The 25,604-nt window shown below is 35.6% G+C and overlaps 1 protein-coding gene and 1 non-coding gene across 4 annotated transcripts in view; both read right to left on the reverse strand.

Moving 5' to 3' along the window:
• Positions 1–25,604, reverse strand: part of HTR1F (5-hydroxytryptamine receptor 1F) — a 187,481-nt gene that overhangs the window by 53,677 nt on the left and 108,200 nt on the right. The window lies entirely within an intron of this gene.
• Positions 19,427–19,552, reverse strand: LOC115832205. Its single transcript, XR_004027641.1, has one exon. It is a non-coding gene; the product is annotated as a U6atac minor spliceosomal RNA (small nuclear RNA).

The raw sequence follows: 25,604 nt of genomic DNA on the forward strand, positions 1-25,604 counted from the left end.
AGGGATGCAAGGTTGATACAACATACACAAATCAATAAATATGATTCATCACATACACAGAACTAAAAACAAAAACCACATGATTGTCTCTCAGTAGATGCAGAAAAGGCTTTTGATAAAATTTAACATCGTTTCACGTTAAAAACTCTCAATAAACTGGGTATTGCAGGAACATACCTCAAAACATTAAGAGCCACCTATGACAAACCCACAGTCAACATCATACCAAATGGGCAAAAGCTGGAAGCATTTTCCTTGAAAACCAGCGCAAGACAAGGATGCTCTCTCTCACCACTCCTATTCAACATAGTATTGGAAGTCCTGGACAGAGCAATCAGGCAAAAGAAAGAAACAGAGGGCATCAAATAGGAAGAGAGGAAGTCAAACTATCACTGTTTGCAGATGACATGATTCTATATCTAGAAAACACCATAGTCTAAGCCCAAAAGCTTCTTAAGCTGATAAACAACTTCAGCAAAGTCTCAGGATACAAAATCAATGTTTAAAAATCACTAGCATTCCTATACAACATCAATAGCCAAGCTAAGAGCCAAATCAGAAAGGCACTCCCAAAAGGATAAAATACCTAGGATTACAGCTAACCAGGGAGGTGAAAGATCTCTACAAGTAGAACTACAAAACACTGCTCAGAGAAATCAGAGATGATACAACCAAATGGAAAAACATTTCATGCTCATGGGTAGAAACAATCAATATTATTAAACTGACCATACTGCTCAAAGCAATTTATAGATCCAATGCTACTCCTATCAATCTACCAATGACATTCTTCAAATAACTAGAAAAAACTATTTTAAAATTCATGTGGAGCCCAAAAAGAGCCCGAATAGCCAAGACATCCTAAGCAAAAAGAGCAAAGCTGGAGGCATGACGTTACCTGATGTCAAACTATCCTACAAGGCTACAGTAACCAAAACAGCGTGGTACTGCTACAAGAACAGACACATAGACCAATGGAACTGAGTAGAGAGCCCAGAAATAGGTCTACACATTTACAACCATCTGATCTTCCACAAAGTTGACAAAAAAGGATTAATGGGGAAAGAACCCCTTATTCAATAAATGATGCTGGGATAACTGGCTACCCATATGCAGAAACTTGAGTCTATAAAGTATATCCTATTATTACTATTCCCAATACAGAGAAGTTAAGTGAATTGTTCAAGGTTAAACAGCTACTAAATTTTGAAGCTGATTTTCATCTGAAAATAGGTGAAACCAGATATAAGTAATCTGGTTGCCATATATGTTGTATGGTGCTTGTATACAATTATATTACTATGGAGCCAGCAACGGAAAGAGGCTCTGCCCTGATGAAGAACTTCATAACTGTTTTGCTGAGAACCAATGCATTTTCTCTACTAGTGACATGCCAGGTGCCATGTGCTTTCTGTTCTTGGCTGTTGGTTACTTTTACATTCACTGCAGCTACCAACATCATGTAATGGGGGAACATCTTAATTATTTAAATTTGTTTCCAGACAATAGCTAATCCCTGTCAGACTTGATTTCTTACTCATCAAATCTAAATTTGTCATACTTTATGTCCTTCTTTACCTCCAGCTGACAGGTGATGTGAAGAGAAAAATGTCTCATTTCTCCAAACTAACACACTACCTTCTTGAAAATAAAAATGGATATGCTCTTACCACATTATCACCAGTTGAGTTGCTTAGACTAGCTTTTAGACTTAGACAGCTCTTTTTCACTGATGGCTTTCTTGGTATCTGGATTACACTAGAACTGAAATGTTGTACCCTTACACACAGAATGTATATTTCTTTTTCCCTCTTTAAAAGTTAGTGTTTTCCTTTTCTTCTCCTGTTTATCAGTGGTCTTGCTTAGTTTCTGTGTTACTTGTAGAGATAAAAGTAAGCTAATAAAAGACAAATGGATACATATAGAATGAATGGTCCAAAACCAAAACGTAAAGTAGGAGAATCAAAAGCTGTGGAAGGTGGTTCATTTCAGCATTGATAGTAATGCTTCACATAATTATGTATGCACCATGGCAAATAGCAGGACTTGCGTCTGGTGTATAGATTGTGCAAATGAGTGTGTCTGTATAAGTGAAAATACTCATTTTTAGGGACACACAAAATCATATATAATCACGAAATAAAAAATATAAAATAGTATATGAACAAGTGATAGAAAATCGCCTATACTGTTACTTAGAAATGCTAGAGCTGTCCAAATAAAATGTTCAATTCACAAATTTCATCATATAGCTGAAGAAACCATACATATTTTTCAATTGAAAGTAAATTAAGGGCCTAGCACGGTGGCTCATGCCTGTAATCCCAGCACTTTGAGAGGCTAAGGCAGGTGGATCACTTGAGGTCAAGAGTTCGAGACCAGCCTGGCCAATGTGGTGAAACCCCATTTCTACTAAAAATACAAAAACTAGCCAGGTGTGGTGGTGCATGCCTGTAGTCCCAGCTACTTCGGAGGTTGAGGCATGACGGTCACTTGAACCTGGGAAGCAGCGGTTGCAGTGAGCCGAGATTGCACCACTGCACTCCAGCCTAGGTGACAGAGCAAGACTCTATCTCAAAAAAAAAAAAAAAAAAAAAGCAAATAAAGATATTAAACTGTTGATATTTGTACAGGCAGGCAATTTAAGGCACAGTGAGTGATTTATGAAATCATTTATTAAGTTTATTAAGCCACCAATGGAGATTATTTACACATTTCTTGATTACCATGATATAAAAATTTTTATGCACTGCAGAATCATCCTCTGTAAAATTATTTAACTAGTATTAATATTTATGTACTGTTCCCTGTGAGAAGAATGATAGCATCTGTCTTATTTACTTGTGTATCTCCAGTAACTAGCACTATGCTTTGTACAGGTATTCATGAAAAAGTATGTGTTGCATAAATAAATAAATGCAATAGTTTAGCTGAGATATTTGATTGGTATTTGTAGAGGTGGTATAAATGATTAGAAAGAAATGCCAGAATAAATTTATATTACAAGCTTCATATTCTTTCATTTTTCAAATAAAGATAGCTCTATAAAATGTGATTATTTAGATTTCTAAATATAATATACCATTTAGGAAACCCAAATAATATAATATACATTTTTTTGGTGTGACTATAGAGATCAATTGAAGCCTGATTTTTCTAAGACACATTTTCTGGATCTGTATTACATGCACTTCTTTTCACTGGGAACATTCAATATATGGACTGCTGAGCATATTTTTAAAATATTAAGAAGTTATATTTACATTTAAAACTAAGATGAATAAATATTTTTCTGTAATCAACATGAAACAACATGTGATCAACATTAAGGGTATTGTTTTTCCCTTTCTTTCACAGTCTTCTCTAGTGCTGCAGGAGATAACTGTCTTTTAGTCCATCAGCTATATTTCAGGCACTTATTGTAACTACATCTTTTGCAGACTCACTGGTGATGATCTACACTTAAGTTGTGGCATATACCCATGGTACTAGTTTTTTGTTTGACAGTTCGGAATCTCTGAGCGTGGGCAAGTCTTCTGAGAGTCCTCTACAAAGCCTACACTGTGGCTTTCCACCACTCCCCTGCCATTTTTTCTCTTTTCATCAAAGCAGTGGCAGCAGATTCTACCAAAGCAGCAATTGTTGCCCTTCTTGTCACCTGTCCCAATTCTCAGACTTAATTCTGGGCCATTTTAACTAACTTACGTTTCTTAGTAGATCCTGAGGAGAAATATGTTACTGATTAATCTTCGGACGAGAAGACAGCAGTGCCAGGATACCCTACCTATCACCCTGTCTTCCCAATTGTTGAACAGGTATGGGTAGCGACTCTTCCTAAGTGAAACAATATTTTTTTCATTTTATAAAATTTAGTAATATGAACCCAAGTGAGTACAGTGACAATAAATCTTACCAGTAGAAGTCAATGATTTTTTTCTAGCTTAAAGATCTTTCGGTATAAAACCATCTTTCAGTATATACTATATGAGGGCAATGTTTTTCCCAGGGACTAAAAGAGAAGAAATCAATGTTATTTAATAATACTTTTTCATTTACTGATTTCTTTGAAATTTACTAGGTATTAGGCATTGATGCTTTGTCTAAAATACAAAGATTAATGAACAATATCTCATCAAAATAGGCTCACAGATTAGGGGACATGTAAATAAATGAATCTTTAGGCTATTATTAGTGTTCTGACAAAAAGAAAAATAGAATGCTATGGGAGCATATAGGAGAGTCATCTACATGATGCTGTGCTGACAAGTGTGAAATAGTTAAAGATATGTTCCAAGTGGAGTTTTATCTCTGTGCATATCCTACTGTCTAAAATATTTAGTTAATCTGAAGTCCCTATTAAACTTGAGAGTCAATACTGAATGAACTGCAGTATTTTTTAAAAGGATCTTGTATATAACTTAAGGTAGAAGACTTATTAATACCAACTTTATCCACTGACTTACTTTCACTTCAGTAATGTCAAAAGCATGTGAATATATAAATACAATTATATTTCTGTAAAAAAGATTGATTTAAGCCTATGTCTTAAAATATGAAATAAGTGTATCTGCTTTTAGGAAAAGCAAAATGTAAGTAATGGATGTCATCAGGATAGCTGACTGGAGGTGTCCAATGCTCGTCTTTCTTCACTAAAAAATGACAAAAACAACAAATACATAACCACATTTCAAGTAAAGTATCTAAGGGAGAACACTGGAATTCAGCAAGAAGCAACACAGCCTTCTGAAGTACAAAAACTCAAGATGGCAGCATAGAGAGAGAAGTAAAGCACCAAGCCAAGATTGTAGAGAAATGGTAAAGGGGAGATCTCTAGCAGTGTTCATTACCACTGCCAATACCTGCAATCATAGCTACAGAAAAAGATCACACTCCACGCAGGCCCTGAGCCATATAAGAAGATCCCTGGAGTCCAAGTGGCTGCATTACTCCAAAGAAGAAACCCATGCAGGGTCCTGCTTACTCTCCAAGATGTAAGCTGCTATGGCGTGACTTTATTTTAAGAACAGAGACACTGTTATGGGGCATTGTAACCTGGGAGCCCCTGCATCTCCACATTCCCAAGAGCCTCCTTTTATTTCACTATGCCCATGCCAAAGGCCAGAACACCATGACCCTAGCTAGATCAGTGGTACAAATGTGACCACAGCACTTAAGGCTACATAGTGCCCTGCATCCCCAAAAAGAAGTGGTCCAGTACAGCTGGGAGGTCATTTCCAAGACCCACGTAACTGACATGACATCCCCTAGAACCCAAGAACTGACCACCCAGCACCCACAACAGCCTCCACAACCAGAAAAGCTGTTGTATGTGCCCCCTAGAGCCCAAGGACTGTTCTGCCCAGCATCTGCCACCACTGGTGGCCCCACTCCCTTGACCAGTGGAGTCTTCCAGAGCCAAAGAACTGGCTTGCTCAGCAGTCCTGTTCCTTCACAAAGCCACACTGCTGCCTCAACAAACACCCACAATCTAGGTCACTGAGGCATTTACAGTTACCACTGATGTTGATTACAGCTGAAGAAATCATGAAGAGACAAAAAAAAAAGAAAGAATAAAACCTTTGGGACTTAGGGATCACCATATTCACATTATAAGAGTTCCAAGGAGAAGAGACTAAAAATAAAAAAAAATTTAAGAAAGCATAGTAAACCTATTTAATAACATAATAGCTGAAAATTTCCTAAGTCTTGAGAGAGTTAGAAACATCCAGATCCAAGAAGCTAATAAATTCTGCAATAGATTCAACCCCAAAATGTCCTCTCTGAGGCACATTGTAGTCAAATTGTCAAGTAAAAGACAAAGAGAGAATTCTAGAAATAGCAACAGAAAAGCATCAAATCACGTATGAAGGAACCCTCATTAGACTGACAGCAGATTTCTCAGTAGAAACCATACATACAAGGAGACAATGGATAATATGTTCAAAGTGCAGAAAGAAAAATATTGACAGCCAAGAAGAGTGTACCCAGCAATGCTATCCTTCAGAAACTAAGGAGAAATAGTCTTTTCCAGACAAGAAAAAACAGGGAATTTGTCACCACTAGTCCAGCCTTACAAGAAATACTTAAGAAACTCTTAGATCTGGAAGCAAAAGGACAATAACTACCATCATGAAAACACATGAGAATATAAAATTCACTGGTAGAGCAGACATACAACTGAGAAAGAAAAGAATCAAACCTTGTCACTACAGAAAGTCACAAAACTGCAAAGACAAGCAATAAGAAAAAAAGCTATGCAAAACAAACTAAAAACAATTAATGAAATTATACAAGTCTTAACCTATCAATAAGAACCTTACAAGTAAACATTAAATTCCCCATACATCAACAAATTGGTAAACCTAGTTGAAATGAGTAAGTTCCTGGACACATACAATTTTACCAACACTGAACAGGAAGAAACAGAAAACCTGAACAGACCAAGAACATGTAATGAGATTGAATCATTAATAAAAAGTCTTCCAAAAAATAAAAGCCCAGGACCAAATGGCTTTATTGCTGAATTCTACCAAAATTTTAAAGGAGAACTACTACCAGTATTTCTTAAACTATTTCAAAAAATCAAACAGTTGAGAATGCTTCCGAACTTATTCTACAAGGCCAGCATTCCCTGATACCAAAACTAGACAAGGACATAAAATAAAAAGAAAACTAAAGGCCAATATCCTCAATGAACAGAGATGCAAACATCCTCAACAAAATACTAGCAAGCCAAATCCAACAGCACTTCAAAAATGGTATACACCATGATCAAACGGGATATATCCCAAAGATGCGAGATTGGTTCAACACATGCAAATCAATAAATGTGATATATCACATAAATAGAAGGAAGGAGAAAAATTATAAGATCTTCTCAACAGAAGCAGAAAAAGCATTTGCTAAAATTTAATATCTCTTTATTATAAAAACTCTTAACAAAGTAGGTATGAAAGAAACATACTTCAAAACAATGAAGGTCATATATGATTCCATCAATAAACTCTTATAACTGAGAAAAAATCAGTAACATTGCAGGGTACAAGATCAACATTCAAAAATCAGTAACATTTCTAGAAACCACTAACAAGCTAGTTAAAAAAAACAGGAAAGCAATTTCATTTATAATAGCTACAAAAATATCCAGCAATGAATTTAATCAAGGACCAAAAAAATCTCAGATAAAAACTATAAAACACTGATGAAAGAAATTGATGAAGACCCCAAAATGGAAAAACATCATGTGTTTATGGATTGTTAAAATGATCATGTCCCCCAAGAGACCTGCAGATTCAATGTGATCCTTCTTAAAATACTAATAACATGATTCACAGAAATAAAAATGTATTCTAAAATTCATATGGAAACCACAAAAGACTTCAAATGGCTAATGGGATGCTGAGCAAAATAACAAAGCTGGAGGCATCATACTACCTGACTTTAAAATATTCTAAAAAGCTATAGTAACCAAAACAACATAGCACTAGCATAATAAAAGATACATGGACCAATGGAACAGAATAGGGAACACAGAAATAAATCCACAGATTTACGCCAACAGACAGATAAATACTCCAAGAACATGTGCTGGGGAAGGGACAGTCTTAATAAATGTTGCTGGAAAAAGGGGATATCCACATGAAGAAGAATGAAACTAGACCCCATCTCTCCCTATATATAAAAATTAACTCAAAATGGGTTGAAGACTTACATGTAAGACCCAAAACTGTGAAATGACTAGAAGAAAACATAAAGTAAATGCTGCAGGACATTGGCCTGGGCAAAAACTTTATGAATTTTATAAATAAGATCTCAAAAGTACAGGTAACAGAAGCAAAAACAGAGAAATGGGATTACACAAACTAAAAAACATCTGCACAGCAAAGGTAACAATTACTGGAGTGAAGAGGAAATCTGCAGAATGGGAGAAAATATTTGCAAACAATTCATCTGACAGGGGCTTAATATTTACCATATAGAAGAAACCTAAACAACTCAAAAGAAAAAAATCTGATTTCAAAATGGGCACTGATGTAAATAAAATTTCTGAAAAAATACCTATAAATGGCCAAGAAGTATATGAAAAAATGCTCAACATCACTAATCAGGAAAATGCAAATGAAAACCAAAATGACATATCATTTCATCCTAGTTAGAATGGCTATTACACAAAAAACAAAAATAACAGATTCTAAGTAGGATGGAGAGAAAGGGAAACTCTTATACATTGCTGGTAGAAATGTAAATTAGTATGCCCATTATGGAAAACAGTATGAACTTTCTTCAAGAAACTAAAAGTAGAACTACCATATGATCCGGCAATCCCACTACTGGGTATGTATCCAAAGAAAGGAAATCAGTATGTCAAACAGATATCTGCACTCCCATGTTAATTGCAACAGTATTCACAACAGCAAAGATGTAATCAACCTCAGTGTCCATCAAAAGATGAATGGATGAATAAAATTCATTAAAAAGTGGATTATATCACTGTTGGCAACATGGATAAACCTTGAAGGCTTTCTATTAAGTAAAATAAGCAAGGCAGAGAAAGACAAATGCCATGTTTTCACTTAATATTTTTATGGTAAACAAGTTGATCATGGAAGTAGAGATTCAAATAGTTGTTATAATAGCCTGGGAAGGGTGGAGAGGAGAGAGGATAAGGAGATGTTGGTTAACAAATAAAAAAATAAGCTAGATAGGAGGATTCTAGTGTTCTATATCACCATAGAATGATGATAGTTAACAATTATTTATTATATAGTTTCAAATAGCTAAAGAGATGGTTTTGAATCCTCCCAACACAAAGAAATGATAATGGTTTGAGGTTATTGATATGTTAATTACCTTGATTTGATCATTACAGATTATATATGTGTATGGATATATCTATCACACTGTACTCCATAAATGTGTACAATTATATCATGTGTATGAAAAAAAGCATGTTATATTTTAAGTTAAAATGTTTATGACCTTCTGGAACTTGCCTTGCACATAAACTATACAATAATCCATTAGTTAATATTTTGCTTTTGTGGCTAATATCAAACAGAAACTAAATTCTTATGATAAATTATAATCTACTTCTCACATGAAAGAGTGTAAGGTAAATCCAATCAATATATTTAAACATTAGATGCCCTGTCATTTTCAATTTTGATATAGGCTGTTATCACAAGAATCAGAATTATGTTCTGATATGTTAAATGGTTTAATCTGAATTTTAATGATTCACCCCCGACCTCTAGCAATAGACATCTACTTGTAGATGTTCGACAAATATGAAAGATAAGCTCATTTCTCCAGTTATAATGAAACACTTGACTCATGTATACAATATGTAGAATTACATTAAAGACCAAGTATTGAGCTTTAGGGGGATATGTGAGATAGTAAGATAGTAAATTAAAAACCTAAGGAAAGGATAGTCAGAAAGAAAGAGGAGAAGCAAGAGGACATAGTATCATCTTAGTTAGAAAAAGTATATTTTTTAAAAAAACTTTTATTTTTAGTTCAGGGGCAGATGTTCAGGGTTTGTTATATAGGTACTCACATCATGTGGGTTTGTTGTACAGATTATTTTGTCACTGAGATACTAAGCCTAGTATTCAATAGTTATTTTTTCTGTTCCTCTCCCTCCTCCCACTCTCCACCTTCAAGTAGGCCCCATTGTGTGTTCTTACTCTTGTTGTGTCCATGTGTGCAATCATTTAGCTCCCATTTATAAGTGAGAGCATGTGATATTTGGTTTTCTTTTTTTAAAATCTTTCAGAAACACCTTTTATGTTCCTTTCCAATAACTACTCCCCTCAAAAGCTACCTTATTGTCTTACATGTCATGATTTTTTTTCCATATAATTTATTTTTTAAAAAATACAGGTGCCATGTCCTATATCCTGGGAGGCATGCAGAATATTTTTCTTAAATTTTCTCTGGGGTCCTGCAGTAGCTTATCTTCAGAGATATGCTTGTTTTTTAATTTCCATACATTATTGGGGAACAGGTGGTGTTTGGTTACATGAGTAAGTTCTCTAGTGGTGATTTGTGAAATTTTGGTGCACCCATCACCTGAGCAGTATACACTGTACCCTATTTGTAGTCTTTTATCCCTCACTCTCTTTCCACCCTTTCCCGAGTCCCCAAAGTCCATCGTGTCAGTCTTATGCCTTTGCATCCTCATAGCTTAGCTCCCACTTATGAGTGAGAATGTAGGATGTTGCTTTTCCATTCTTGAGTTACTTCACTTAGAATAATAGTCTCCAATCTCATTCAAGTCGCCGCAAATGCAGTTAATTCATTCCTTTTTATGGCTGAGTAGTATTCCATCATATATATATATTATATATATAAATATATATATATAAAATATATATATATAAATCTCACACAATTTCTTTATCCACTCATTGATTGATGGGCATTTGGGTTGGCTCCACATTATTGCAATTGCAAATTGTGCTGCTATAAACATGCGTGTACAAGTATTTTTTTCGTATAATGACTCCCTTTCCTATGAGTAGATACCCAGTAGTGGGATTGCTGGATCAAATGGTAGTTCTACTTTTAGTTCTTTAAGGACTCTCCACGCTGTACTCCATAGTGGTTGTAATAGTTTATATTCCCACCAGCAGTGCAGAAGTGTGCCCTGTTCACGGCATCCACGCCAACATCTCCTATTTACTGATTTTTTTATTACGGCCATTCTTGCTGGAGTAAGGTGATATCATATCGTGGTTTGATTTGCATTTCCCTGATTATTAGTGATGTTGAACATTTTTTCATATGTTTGTTGGTCATTTGTATATCTTCTTTTGAGAATTGTTTATTCATGTCCTTAGCCCATTTTTTGATGGAATGTTTTTTTTCTTGCTGATTTGTTGGAGTTCGTTGTAGATTCTGGATGTTAGCCCTTTGTCAGATGAATAGACTGTGAAGACATTTTCCCACTCTGTGGGTTGTCTGTTAACTCTGCTAACTATTCCTTTTGCTGTGCAAAAGCTCTTTAGTTTAATTAAGTCCCAGGATTTTATCTTTGTTGTTATTGCATTTGCTTTTAGGTTCTTGGTCATAAAATCTTTGCCTAAGCCAATGTCTAGAAGGGGTTTTCCAGTGTTATCTTCTAGAATTTTTATAGTTTCAAGTCTTAGATTTAAGTCCTTAATCCATCTTGAATTGAGTTTTAAATAAGGTGAGAGATGAGGATCCAGTTTCATTCTTCTACATGTGGCTAGCCAATTATCCCAGCATCATTTTTTGAAAAGGGTGTCCTTTCTCCACTTTATGTTTTTGTTTGCTTTGTCAAAGATCAGTTGGCTGTAAGCATTTGAGTTCATTTGGGTTCTCTGTTCTGTTTCATTGATCTATGTGCCTATTTTTATACCAGTACCATGCTGTTTTGGTGACTACAGCCTTACAATATAGTTTAAAATCAGGTAATGTGATGCTTCCAGATTTGTACTTTTTGCTTAGTCTTCCTTTGGCTATGTGGGCTCTTTGTTGGTTCCATATGAATTTTAGATTTTTTTTTCTAATTCTGTGAAGAATGATGGTTGGTATTCTGACGGAGACTGCACTGAATTTGTAGATTGCTTTTATCAGTATGGTCATTTTTACAATATTGATTCTACTCATCCATGAGCAAGGGATGTGTTTTCATTTGTTTGTGTCATCTATGATTTCTTTCAACAGTGTTTTGTAGTTTTCCTTTAGAGGTTTTTAGACTCCTTGGTTAGGTACATTCCTAAGTATTTTATGTTTTTTGCAGCTATTGTAAAAGGGGTTGAGTTCTTGATTGATTGTCAGCTTGGTCACTCTTGGTGTATAGAAGAGCTATTGATTTGTGTACATTAATTTTGTATCTGGAAACTTTGCTAAATTCTTTTATCAGTTCTAGGAGCTTTCTGGAGGAGTCTTTAGGGTTTTCTAGGTAAATGATCATATCATCAGCAAACAGCGACAGTTTGACTTCCTCTTTACTGATTTGGATGGCCTTTCTTTATTCCTTTCTCTTGTCTGATTGCTCTGGCTAAGGACTTCCAGTACTGTGTTGGAGAGGAGTAGTGAGAGTAAACATTCTTGTCCTCTTCCAGTTCTCAGAGGGAATGCTTTAATTTTTTCTTCTTTCAGTATATGTTGGCTGTGGGTTTGTCATAGATGGCTTTTATTTTATTGACGTATGTCCCTTATATATCAATTTTGCTGAGAGTTTTAATCATAAAGAGATGCTAGATTTTTGTCAAATGCTTTTTTCTGCATTTATGGAGATAATCATGTGATTTTTGTTTTTAATGCTGTTAATGTGGTATATCATATTTATTGACTTATGTTAAATCATCCTTGCATCCCTGTATAAAACCCTCTTGTTCATGATGAATTATCTTTTTGATATGTTGTTGGATTCTGTTAGACAGTATTTTGTAAAGGATTTTAGCGTCTATGTTCATCAGGGATATTGGTCTGTAATTTTCTTTTTTGGTTATGTCCTTTACTGGTTTTGGTATTAGGGTGATACTGGCTTCATAGAATGATTTAGGGAGGGGGTCCTTCTTTCTCTATCTTGTGGAATAGTGTCAATAGGATTGGTACCAATTTATCTTTGAATGTCTGGTAAAATTTAGCTGTGAATCCATCTGGTCCTGGACATTTTGTTGTTGTTGTTGTTAATTCTTGAATTACCATTTCAGTCTCTGCTTGTTTTTGGTCTGTTCAGGTTATCTAATTCTTCCTGGTTTAAGCTAGGAAGGTTGTATCTTTCCAAGAATTTATTCATCTATTCTTGGTTTTCTAGTTTATGCACATAAAGTTGTTCATTGTAGCCTTGTATGATCTTTTGCATTTCTGTGGTGTCCGTTGTAATGTCTCCCGTTTCATTTCTTATTGACCTCATTTAGATTTTCTCTCTTCTTTTCTTGGTTAATCTTGCTAACGATCTATCAGTTTTACTTATCTTTCCAAAGAACCAGCTTCTTGTTTCATTTAACTTTTGTTTTTTTTTGCTCCAATTTCATTTAGTTCTGCTCTGATCTTGGTTATTTCCATTCTTTTGCTGGGTATGGGTTTCGTTTGTTCTTGTTTCTCTATTTTCTTGAGGTGTGACCTTAGATTGTCAATTTGTGCTCTTTCAGACTTTTTGATGTAGGCATTTAGGGCTATGAACTTTCCTTTTAGCACCACCTTGACTGTGTCCCAGAGGTTTTGATAGGTTTTCTCACTACTTTCATTTGGTTTGAAGAATTTTTTAATTTTAACTTTGATATATTTTTAACTCAATGATCATTAAGGAGTAGGTTATTTAATTTCCATGTATTTGCATGGTTTTGGAGGTTCCTTTTGGAGTTTATTTCCAGTTTTATTCCACTGTAGTCTGAGAGAGTGCTTGATATAATTTCAGTTTTCTTAAAATTGAGAATCGTTTTGTGCTCTATCATGTAGTCTATCTTGGAGAAAGTTCCGTGTGCTGTTGAATAGAATGTGTATTTATGGTTGTTGGATAGAATGCTCTGTATATAGCTGTTAAGTCCATTTGTTCCAGGGTATAGTTTAAATCCATTGTTTCTTTGTTGACTTTCTGTCTTGATGACCTGTCTAGTGCTGTCAGCGGAGTATTGAAGTATTATTGTGTTGCTATCTCATTACTTAGGTCTATTAGTAATTGCTTTGTAAAATTGGGAGCTTCAGTGTTAGGTGCATATATGTTTAGGATTGTGATATTTTCCTGTTGGACAAGGCCTTTTACCATCATAGACTGTCCCTCTTTGTCTCTTTTAACCATTGTTGTTTTAAAATTTGTTTTGTCTGATATAAGAATAGCTACCCTGGCTTGCTTTTGGTGTCCATGAAATGTGTTTTTCCACCCCTTTACTTTAAGATTATGTGAGTCTTTATGTGTTAGGTGAGTCTCCCGAAGGTAGCAGATGGTTGGTGAGTTCTTATTCATTCTGAAGTTCTGTATCTTTTAAGAGGAGCCTTTAGGCCGTTTACATTCAATGTTAGTATTGAGATATGAGGTACCATTCCATTCATCATGCTATTTGTTGCCTGTGTACCTTTTTTTTTTTTTTTTTGCTTTTTAACTTGTATTTTTGTTTTATAGATCCTGTGTGATTTATGCTTTAAAGAGGTCCTTTTTGATGTGTTTCCAGCATTTATTTCAAGATTTAGAGCCCCTTTTAGCAGTTCTTGTAGTGGTGGCTTGGTAATGGTGAATTCTGTCATCATTTGTCTGAAAAAGACTGTATCTTTTCTTCATGTATGATGCTTAGTTTAGCTGGATACAAATTTCTTGCCTGATAATTGCTTTATTTGAGGAGGCTGAAGATAGGGCCCCAATCCCTTCTAGCTTATAAGGATTCTGCTGAGAAATCTGCTGTTAATCTGATAGGTTTTCCTTTATAGGTTACCTGGTGTTTTTGTCTCACAGCTCTTAAGATTCTTTCCTTTATCTTAACTTTAGATAACCTGATGACAGTGTGGCTAGGCAATAATATTTTTGCGATGAATTTTCCAGGTGTTCTGTGTGCTTCTTGTATTTGGATTTCTAGGTCTCTAGCAAGGCTGGGGAAGTTTTCCTTGATTAGTCCCCCAAATATGTTTTCCAAACTTTTAGATTTCTCTTCTTCCTCAGGAACACCAATTATCTTAGGTTTGGTTGTTTAACATAATCCCAGACTTCTTGGAGGCTTTGTTCATATTTTCTCATTCTTTTTTCTTTGTCTTTGTTGGATTGGGTTAATTCAAAGGCCTTGTCTTTAAGCTCTGAATTTCTTTCTTTTACTTGTTCAGTTCTATTGGTGAGATTTTCCAGAGCATTTTGCATTTCTATAAGTGTGTCCAATGTTTCCTGAAGTTTTTATTGTTTTTTCTTTATGTTGTCTATTTCTTTGAATATTTCTCCCTTCACTTCTTGTATCATTTTTTTGGGTTTCCTTGCGGCTTCGCCTTTCTCTGGTGCTTCCCTGATTAGCTTAATAACTAACCTCCCAAATTCTTTTTCAGGTAATTCAGGAGTTTCTTCCTGGTTTGGATTCACTGCTAGTGAGCTAGTGTGATTTTTTTGGGGGTGTTTTAGAACCTTGTTTTGTCATATTACCAGAGTTGGTTTTCTGGTTCCTTCTCATTTGGGTAGACTCTGTCAGAGGGGAGGTCTAGGCCTGAAGGCTGTTGTTTAGATTCTTTTGTCCCACAGTATATTCCCTTGATGTAGTACTCTCTCCCTTTTCCTATGGATGTGGCTTCCTGACAGATGAGCTGCAGTGATTGTTATCTCTCTTATGGGTCTAGCCACCCACCAAATTTACCTGGCTCTGGGCTGGTACTGGGGGTTGGTCGTCTGCACAGCAGAGTCCTGTGATGTGACCAATCCTTGGATCTCTCAGCCGCAGATACCAGCACCTGTTCTAGTGGAGGTGGTGGGGGGTGAAATAGGCTCTGTGAGGGTTCTTAGCTTAGGTGATTTAATCTTCTATTTTTGTGCTGGTTGGCCTCCTGCCAGGGGGTGGTGCTTTCCAGAGAGCATCAGTTGTGGTAGTATGGGGAGGAAACAGTGGTGGGTGGGGCCCTAGAACTCCCAAGAGTATATGCCCCTTGTCTTCAGCTACCAGGGTGGGTAGGGAAGGCCCATCAGGTGGGGGCAGGGCTAGGTGTGTTTAAACTTAGACTTTCCTTGGACAGTCTTGCTGGGGCTGCTGTGGAGGATGGGGGTGAGGTTCCCGGGTCAATGGAATTGTGTACCTAGGAGGATTATGGCTGCCTCTGCTGAGTCATGCAGGTTGTCAGGGAAGTGGGGGAAAGCTGGCAGTCACAGGCCTCACCTGTCTCCTAAACAATCAGAAAGGCTGGTCTGACCTGCATCGTGCCTCCTCTAACAGCACTGTGTGTTTCTGGGCCGTGGGTGAGCAGGGCTTGAGAACTTGCCCCAGGATACCGCCTCAGCTGTGAAAGAAAAGGGCTTTGATCCTTCCCCTGCCCGTGGAATCTGCATATTGGATTCATGACCTCTGCGGAGTTCTGGCCAGGAGGCTTCTCTATCAGTTCTAATTGTTACAAAATTCAGCTGGAGATTTCCTTCTCCCTGTGGCCTTTTCCCAGTGCCTCTGGCCGCCCTCCTGAAGGTCCTCTGTGAGGTCAGGCAAAAACAGCTTGGCAGGGGACCCAGCGAGCTTCCGGGGGTTTTCCTGCTGCCTCCTCTACCCCTGTATTATGCTGGGCTCTCTAAATTGACTCAGCTCCAGGTAAGGTCAAAATCTTCTCTTGTAATCTAGGCCTTCAGCTTCCGGCCATCTCCCTTTCCCACTTCCACAGCTTGGGCATCACAGTATTTCTGGTGTCTGCTGGGTCCTGCAGGAGCAATCCGCTTCCTTCAGGGGGTCTGTGGAGCCTCTCAGGTTTCCTGATTTATTCTTTCAGTCGTTCTGGAGCAAAAATTCATGATGCGAGCCTCCACATGCTGCTCTGTCCGTCCAAGTCAGAGCTGCAATCTAGTCCTGCCTCCTGTCTGCCATGATCCCTGTGATATTTGGTTTTCTGTTCCTATGTTAGTTTACTAATAATGGTCTCCAGCTCTACCCATGTTGCTGCAAAGGACATGATCTCCTTCTTTTGTATGGCTGCATAGTATTCCATGGTGTATTTATTGTACCACATTTATTTTATCCAGTCTGCCATTGATGGGCACTTGATTCCTTTTTTTTTTTTTTTGCTATTGTGAATAGTGGTGCAATGAACGTATGGATACATGTGTCTTTATAACAGAACAATTTATATTTCTTTGTGTATATATCCAGTAATGGGATTGCTGGGTCAAATGGTATTTCTATTTTTAGGTCTTTGAGGAATTGCCACATGGTCTTTCACAATGATTGAACTAATTTCCACTGCCAGTGTATAAGTGCTCCTTTTTCTCTGCAACCTCACCAGCATCTGTTATTTTTTCACTTTTTCTTAATAGCCATTCTGACTGGTGCTACTGGGTCTCTCATGGTGGTTTTGATTTGCGTTTCTGTAATGACCAGTGATGTTGAGCTTTTTTTGGTATCACTGTTGGCCACATGTATGTCTTCTTTTGAAAGGTGTCTGTTCATGCCCTTTGTCTGCTTTTTAATGGGACTACTTTCTTTCTTTTAATGTTTTTTTAGGTTCCTTATAGATGCTTAATATTAGACCTTTGTCAGATACATGGTTTGCAAAAATTTTCTTCCATTCTGTAGATTGTCTGTTTACTCTGTTTAGATAGTTTCTTTTGTTGTGCAGAAGCTCTTAAGTTCAATTAGGTCCCATTTGTTAATTTTTGCTTTTGTTGCAATTGTTTTGAGGTCTTCATCATAAAATATTTGCCTATTTCTCTGTCCTGAATCATATTGCCTAGGTCGTCTTCCAGGATTTTTATAGTTTTTTAGGTTTTACATTTAAGTCTTCAATCCATCTTGTGTTGATTTTTGTATGTGGCATAAGGAAGGGGTCCAATTTCAATTTTCTGCATATGACTAGCCAGTTATCCCAGCACAATTTATTGAATAGGGAGTCCTTTCCTCATTACTCATTTTTGTCAGCTTTGTCAAAGATCAGATGATTGTAGGTGTGCAGCCTTATTTCTCGGCTCTCCACTCTGTTCCATTGGTCTATGTGTCTGTGTTTGTACTAGTACCATGCTGTTTTGTTACTGTAGCCCTGTAGTGTAGCTTGAAGTTTAGTAGCATGATGCTTCCTGCTTTGTTTTTTTTTTTTTTTTGCTTAGGATTGCCTGGGCTATTCAGACTTTTTTTTTTTTTAACTTTATACAAACTTTTAAATAGTTTATTTTTCTAGTTCTGTGAAGAATGTCATAGGTGGTTTGACAGGAATAGCATTGAATCTGTAAATTGCTTTGATCAGTATGGCCAGTTTAATGATATTGGTTCTTTCTATCCATGAGCATGGACTGTTTTTCCATTTGTTTGTATCATCTCTGATTTCTTTGAGCAGTGTTTTGTAGTTCTACTTGTAGAGATCTTTCACCTCCATGGTTAGCTGTATTCCTGGGTATTTTATCACAGCAGTTGTGAATGAGACTGCCTTCCTGATTTGACTTTCATCTTGGCTGTCATTGGTTTATAACAATACTAGTGATTTCTGCACATTAATTTTGTATCCTGAAACTTTGCTAAAGTTTTTTTTTTTATTAGCTCAAGGAGATTTTGGTATTTGGTATTAGGATAATGCTGGCCTCATATCCCTTCTCAATTTTCTGAAATAGTTTCAGTAGAAACGTTAACTCTCTTTGTAACAGCTCTTTGTACAACTGGTCCAGTCCTGATAGGCTATTTATTACTGATTCAGTTTTGGAGCCTGTTAATTGTCTATTCGGGGAATCAATTTCTTTTTGGTTCTGTCTCGGGAGGGTATATGTGTCCAGGAATTTATCCATCTCTTCTAGGTTTTCTAGATTGTGAGCACAGAGGTGTTCATAGTAGTCTCTGATGGTTGTTTGTATTTCTGTGTGGTCAGCGGTAACATCCCCTTTGCCATTTCTAATTGTGTTTATTTGGATCTTCTCTTTTTTCTTCTTTATTAGTCTAGCTAGTGGCCTATCTTGTTATTTTTTTCAGAAAACAAGCTCCTAGATTTGTGGATCTTTTGAGTGTTTTTTCGTGTCTTGATCTCTTTCGATTAAGCTCTGATTTGTTTTCCTGTCTTCTGCTAGCTTTTAGTTTGCTTTTGCTTCTCTATTTCTTTTAGTTGTGATCTTAGGTAGTTAATTTGAGATTATTCTCACTTTTTTGATGTAGGCATTTAGTGCTATAAATTTCCATCTTAATATTGCCTTAGCTGTGTCCCAGAGATTTTGGTATGTTGTATCTTTGTTCTCATTAGTTTCAAAGAACTTCTTGATTTCTGCCTTAATTTCATTATTTACTCAAATGTCATTCAGGAGCAGGTTGTTTAATTTCCATGTATTTGGATGGTTTTAAGCAATTTTTAAAGTATTGATTTCTATTTTTATTGCACTGGGGTCCAAGAGTATGTTTAGCATGATTTCTGTTCTTTTGAATTTGCTGAGGATTGTTTTATGTCTGATTATGTGTTCAATTTTAGAGTATGGGCCATGTAGTGATGGGAAGAATTTATATTCTGTTGTTTTTGGGTGCAGAGTTCTGTAGAGGTCTATAAAATCCATTTGGTCCAATGTTGAGTTTAGGTCCTAAATATCTTTGTTAATTTTCTGCCTCAGTGATCTGTCTAATACTGTTAGTGGAGTGTTGAAGTCTCCCAGTATTATTGTGTGTGAGTCTAAGTCTCTTTGTAGATTTCTAAGAACTTGCTTTAGGAATCTGGGTGCTTCTGTGTTGGGTGCATATATATTTACGATAGTTAGGTTTTCTTGTTGAATTGAACCCTTTACTATTATGTAATTGTCTTTTTTGATCTTTGTTGGTTTCAAGTCTGAAAAAAATGATGGTTAGATGCCACAAAACAGGTGGCAATGTCTTAACCATATGTGTCTTGTCATGCCCGAGGGCCTCTTCCATCCTTGTTAAGGAGTGCGGTAACCTTTTCTCCTTTCATACAATGCAGGAAAAGTTTCAAGTTGTAATTGGTGCCAAAGAATTTGGGATAAAAAGCTCCTTTAAATTTATCAAGAAAAAAGGGAAGGTATACTTAGGAGAGTAATATCAATATGCATATGAAGAATAAGAAGGGATAAGATTAGATATTTAAACAGTTTAAAGAATATTTAATATAGAAAATTATTATAGACAACATAGGATAGAATTTTGGCAGGAAGTATGGTACAGATTGTAGTTAGTCTGTATTAAGAATAGATTAATCTGTTAATCAGTTGACATGTATTAATCAAATAAGAAGAATAAAAGACCATGGAGTATGCTTAAAAAAAGCTGGATAGTATACTCTTTTGTCATTTTCCTCTTTCTCCCGCTGAAGACCTGCATGCCAGTGTAATGGCTGGAGCATCAGCAGTTCTTATACCAACTGAGAGACCTTGAAAATAAAGCCATGAATGGAGGAATATAGCAGAAAGGTAGAAGCATGGATTTCTAAAGACACTGTGGCGCTGTCAGTTTAGACCTAGGTTTCAAGCTTAGCTTCTTTACATAAAAGAAAAAATAAACTTCTATCATGGTTTAGAAAATCTTATTTTTTATTTCTGTTTTATGCAGCTGAACTTATTCTTTCTAGTAAAACTGATTTTGTATCTCCAAGCCCCTTGAATTTCTACAAAGTGTTTGTTACTAGTAGGCTTCTAAAGGGAAAGAGAATGGGAAACTGATCTGATGCACTGTCTTTTCAATGCGTATCAGTGAGTTGTTCTGCTTTTATATTAAGCAGAGGAAGCATATCATGAGCACTTAACGAGTTGACTTTTTTCACCGTTAATGGAAGTATGTGTGGTCATGAAGAAAGATTTTGTAATTAGATACTGACCAGAGGTATACTGAAGCACATTGGCTAGGTTATACTGTGGTGACAAACCACCAAAATTTCAGTAGCTTAAAGCAACACAACTTATTTCTTGCTCACTGTACATGTTCAACATGATTTGACCGGGATTCTTTTCCATATAGCCACTCCACATCATATGCTATCTCCTTTGCACAGCAGGGGAAGAATGGGCTAGAGAGTTGGGCACTAGTATTTACCGCTGGTGACTCGCATATTCCCTCACATCTCATTTACTAGAATTAGTTACATGACCATGACTAACTCCAAGAAATGAAGCAGTATAAGCTTCCTCATTCACAGAAGTGGGAAAGAACTGGATATTTAAGAACATTAATTATATCTACTACCCTACTAAAACATAAAATAACCTGTGCAAACACTTCCAATGCACAAATATGTTTTTATCTTTTGTTAAATTAATTTCTTTAGAAAGGTTTTCCTCTAAAAAGAACAAAATAAACCATTGCCAGATGAGAATTTCTACAAGATTAATCTCTCTTCAGCAGGTGAAAGACACTTTAACTGAGAAACAGCAAGTTTAAGAAACAGATGAGCACTAAATCTTAAAGATTCACAAACACCCACACAAGTTTATTCATCCATTCATTCTGTAGACACCGATTGAGCATCTGCTAAACGAGGTTCTGATGAAACCTATTGAAATTAGAATGTAGGGTGCCAGATTTAGAAAGGGGAAATGGACATGACTCTAAATATTTCTAAAATTCTTTCTCTAAATAGAATTTTATTCAAAATACAGAAACTACATTACAATCTCCAAATACATTTACGTTACCAGATAGTTCTTGGAAACTAATTATATTACTATGATTAAAAATACCACAGTGACATTTATCCCAATTGGGAAACATTTAACAGAATATATTTAAGAAAACACATCAGAATCTCTGGGAATAAGGTACTGAGAAGACTTTCCTACTAGCTCTAGCTAGCTGCACACACGTTTCATAATAATAACTTAGCAATATGGTTATTTTCCACAAAATAGAAAATTCACTGGTTTTTAATTTAAGTGATATCAATCTACTTCTTTTTGTTTTCTTACATGGTATTTATTGAACTGTTCTACATAAAGTATCACTGTATCAGAATCTCTTATGATAGATTAATAGTAATATAAGTCAACATTTCAAATATCAACTTGAATAAAATCTCTGATGGGAAACTTCTCAATAGATAGGTTGCCAATTATACTTTTATGTTCTATATGTGTTGGTATAACACTTATGGAAAGATTCGAAAAAGTATTTTTCCAAATTCTGATTATTTTCTTAGGATAGATGACTTGAAATGGAAATATTAGTTCAAATTTATTAGAACATAAATTTAAAAGAATAAATTCAACACATACTTTCAAATTGTTTCCAGACAGAAACTTATACTAATTTGTATTCCAACATATAATCAGTCTACTGATGGCTCTTTATTTTGGTTAAAAACCTTATCAAAAATTATTCTTTCTTTAATATTCCATTGCTTTCATCTTGAGAAGGTACTTCTCCATTCAGAAACTGTTATTACTTACCTATATTTAATTCTAGTATTATGATTTTGTTTTACTCTATTGCCTTCAATCTATTTAAGTAATATTTACTTTATTCCTTTAAGCTGTAGGTTTTTGAGAGCAATGACTTTCCTATATACCTTTTAAACAAGAGTCTTTCTTGTGGTGGATATGGTGTGAATATTTCTAGGATAAATGGGGACTATGGTGGCTTTTACCTTTAGAACATCTCATGAATTTTCTATGCCTGAACATGATTTTTCAAATCAATTTTGTTTTAGACAAAATGACATTTTTATTTTTTAATTATGAAAACATAGATATGTTAATTTCATATTTTTTGGTGTGTTTAAATATATATCCAAAACGGACTAATATCCAGAATGCACAAGGAACTAAAAAAAATCAGCAAGAAAAAAACAATCCCTTCAAAAAGTAGGCTAAGGACATGAATAGACAATTCTCAAAAGAAGATATACAAATGGCCAATGAACATGAAAAAACACTCAACATCACTAATTATCAGGGAAATACAAATCAAAACCACAATGCAATACCACCTTACTTTTGCAAGAATGACCAATAATCAAAAAAAAATAAATGTTGGCATAGATGTGGTAAAACGGGAACACTTTTACATGTTGGTGGGAATGTAAACTAGTACAGTCACTGTGAAAAACAGTATGGAGATTCCTTAAAGACCCAAAAGTAGAACTGCCAATTGACCCAGCAATCCCACTCCTAGGTATCTACCCAGGGGAAAAGAAGTCATTATATAAAAAAAGATAGTCACACATGCATGTTTATAGTGGCACAATTGGCAATTGCAAAAATATGAAGCAGCCAAAATGCCCATCAATCAACGAGTGTCTAAAGAAAATGTGGTATATATATACCATGGAATACTACTCAGCCATAAGAAGTAACAAAATAATGGCATTTGCAGCAACCTGGATGGAACTGGAGACCATTATTCTAAGTGAAGTAACTCAGGAATGAAAAACCAAACATCATATGTTCTCACTCACAAGTGGAGGCTAAGCTATGAGGATGCAAAGGCATAAGAATGATACGATGAACTTTGGGGACCCGGGGGCATGAGTGAGAGGGGGGCGAGGAATAAAAGACTACATATTGGGTACAGTGTATCCTGCGTGGTTGATGGGTGCGCTGAAATCTCAGAAATCACCACTAAAGAACTTATTCATGTAACCAAATACCACCTGTTACCAAAAGCCTATTGAAATAAAGAAAAAGAAAAAAGTAAAAAAAAATTTTCATTAACTACAGTTTAGTTTGGTAGGCAGCATTATTTATCAGGAGACTGTCAACAAGAAAAGATTTTTATTTCAAAATTGAACGTGAGAAAACATTATAAAAATTATTCTCTTTCTTTGTTCTATAGGAATTACAGAAATATTTATCAAAATAGTCATATAATGACTTGTTCAATCATATTATTTCCACTTTCTTGAAAGTGCTTGCTTTTGACAACACATACAGTTTGATATCAATACAGATAAAGAAGGGCAGGCAAGTTTCACATAAGGCCTTATACATAAAAAACTTCAATTATAGTTAGTTTCAGAAGACCAATTTTCAAAAGTTACTCTATAGTCTTAACCTTTGGTATTTTTACACTGAATTATATATTGGAACACTTTTTTTCCCAAGTGACAATTTAGTATTTTATTTTATTTTTTCTCTTTTTTCTGTAAAATAATGCACAACACAATAATGTATAGTTCAATTAATCCTTATAAGGTGAACATTCTTGTAACAATCATCCAGGTCAAGAAATTGAACCTTGCCAACCATCCTAAAGTCCCCCTTTTCTCCTGATCCCAGTTGCCTTCATTTTTCCTCCAACAGGAATCACCGTCCTGACTTAATATCGTATCTCTGTGTTCCTTGCAGTTTATCACCCAAATGTTCATTCATAGGCACCACATTTTAGTCTTCAAACATTCTACTTCAAAGCTTTAAAAAATGCTACCTTTGTGCCAATTTCTCCAAAGATTAGAATGATAGTTTCCATTTTTTTTTTTTTTTTGCTAAATAAAGTCTTTAGAAAAGGTTACACCTTTGAGTCCTCCTTGAATGGGATTTACATTGCTCTCACATTCACACAAAACACAGACAAACTGTAATAACATTCTTTAGAAGAAATTCATTTCAAAAATATGTTTCAATGACTGTCAGTATTGTCAAAGGGAGCATCCCAACATTCTACAATTTATTATGATAGCAATTGTATCTTTGTGCAGGCTGCACAAAGTTTCTGTTGCTACTAACCAACCTATATACTCATGAGGAAAAAGAAAATATATATATTTTAAAAATTAAGGGGCAGTGAAAATGTCAGTGAAAAAAGGTTTTGAGTAGAGAATTTGGATGAGTCTAAGCCAACAATTAACGTAAATGGCACCAATTTCTTTTTCTTGGTGTTTTTTTTTAGACAAACTTTTTTTTTTTGTTTGTTTGGGATGGGTTCTCACTCTGTTGCCCAAGCTAGATTGGCACTGGCGTGATCATAGCTCACTGCAGCCTTGAACTCCTGGGCTCAAGAAATCCTCCTGCTTCAGCTTCCTGAGTAGCTGGGACTACAGACGTATACCACCAAGTTCAACTAATTTTTAATTTTTTTTCAGAGATGGGGTTTTGCTATGTTGCTCAGGCTGGTTTCAAACTCCTGGCCTCAAGCTATCCTCCCACCTCAGCCTCCCAAGTAGTTGGGGTAATAAGTGTGAGCCACCATACCAGTCCTGGACAAATACTTTCATTGAAGAACAAAACTGTATTGAAGAATACATAATTCATCACTGCACAGCTTTTGTGAATTTTTATAAAGGAAAAATATTATAAACCACTCCTCAGATCAGGCTGTAGGACACTATGAACAGTCAAAATAATAAGTATCCCTATGTCTCCTCCAAAACATTATCACTCCAACCTCCACAAAATGTAACCACTATACTAACTTCTATCAATCTAGATTAGCTTACTGGTATTTGAAAAATGGAATAATGTGGTGTAATGTGTATGCATTCTATTGCGCTTGGCTTCTTTTGCTCAACATTATGATAGTGAGTTTCATATTGTTGCATGCGATAGTAGTTAGTGCTTCTTCTTGTTGTGTAGTATTGTATGATATGACCATACCACAGTTTATTTATTCATTTTATTACTGATGGACACTTCGGTTGTTTTCAGTTTTTGCTTCATTAAAAATAATGCTGCTAGGAGCCTTCTTCTATTTTTCTTTTGGAGAATATATATACATACACATTTCTATTGAGTAAATAGAAAGCAATGAAATTGCTTAATGAAAGAGTATTGAGTGTCCCAATTAGCAGATACTGCTAAACAGTTTTCCAATGAATTTAAACCTTTTTACACTCTCATCAGCAAAGTGTAGGATTTCCACTTGCTTGTCATTGTCACAAACACTTGGAATTGTCAGCCTCCTAAATTTTAACTATTTTCTTAGATGTGCAGTGATACCTCATTGTGGTTTTAACTTGTCTTTTTCTGAGGATTAATGAGGTTGTAAACTTTTTTTATGCTTATTAGCTACTGCCTATCCTTTTTTGTGAAATATTGGTTCAAGTCTTTTCTTCATTTTGTGTTTAACTGG

Source organism: Nomascus leucogenys, chromosome 21 (genome assembly GCF_006542625.1).
Source record: "Nomascus leucogenys isolate Asia chromosome 21, Asia_NLE_v1, whole genome shotgun sequence".
NCBI classification, from domain to species: Eukaryota; Metazoa; Chordata; class Mammalia; order Primates; family Hylobatidae; genus Nomascus; species Nomascus leucogenys.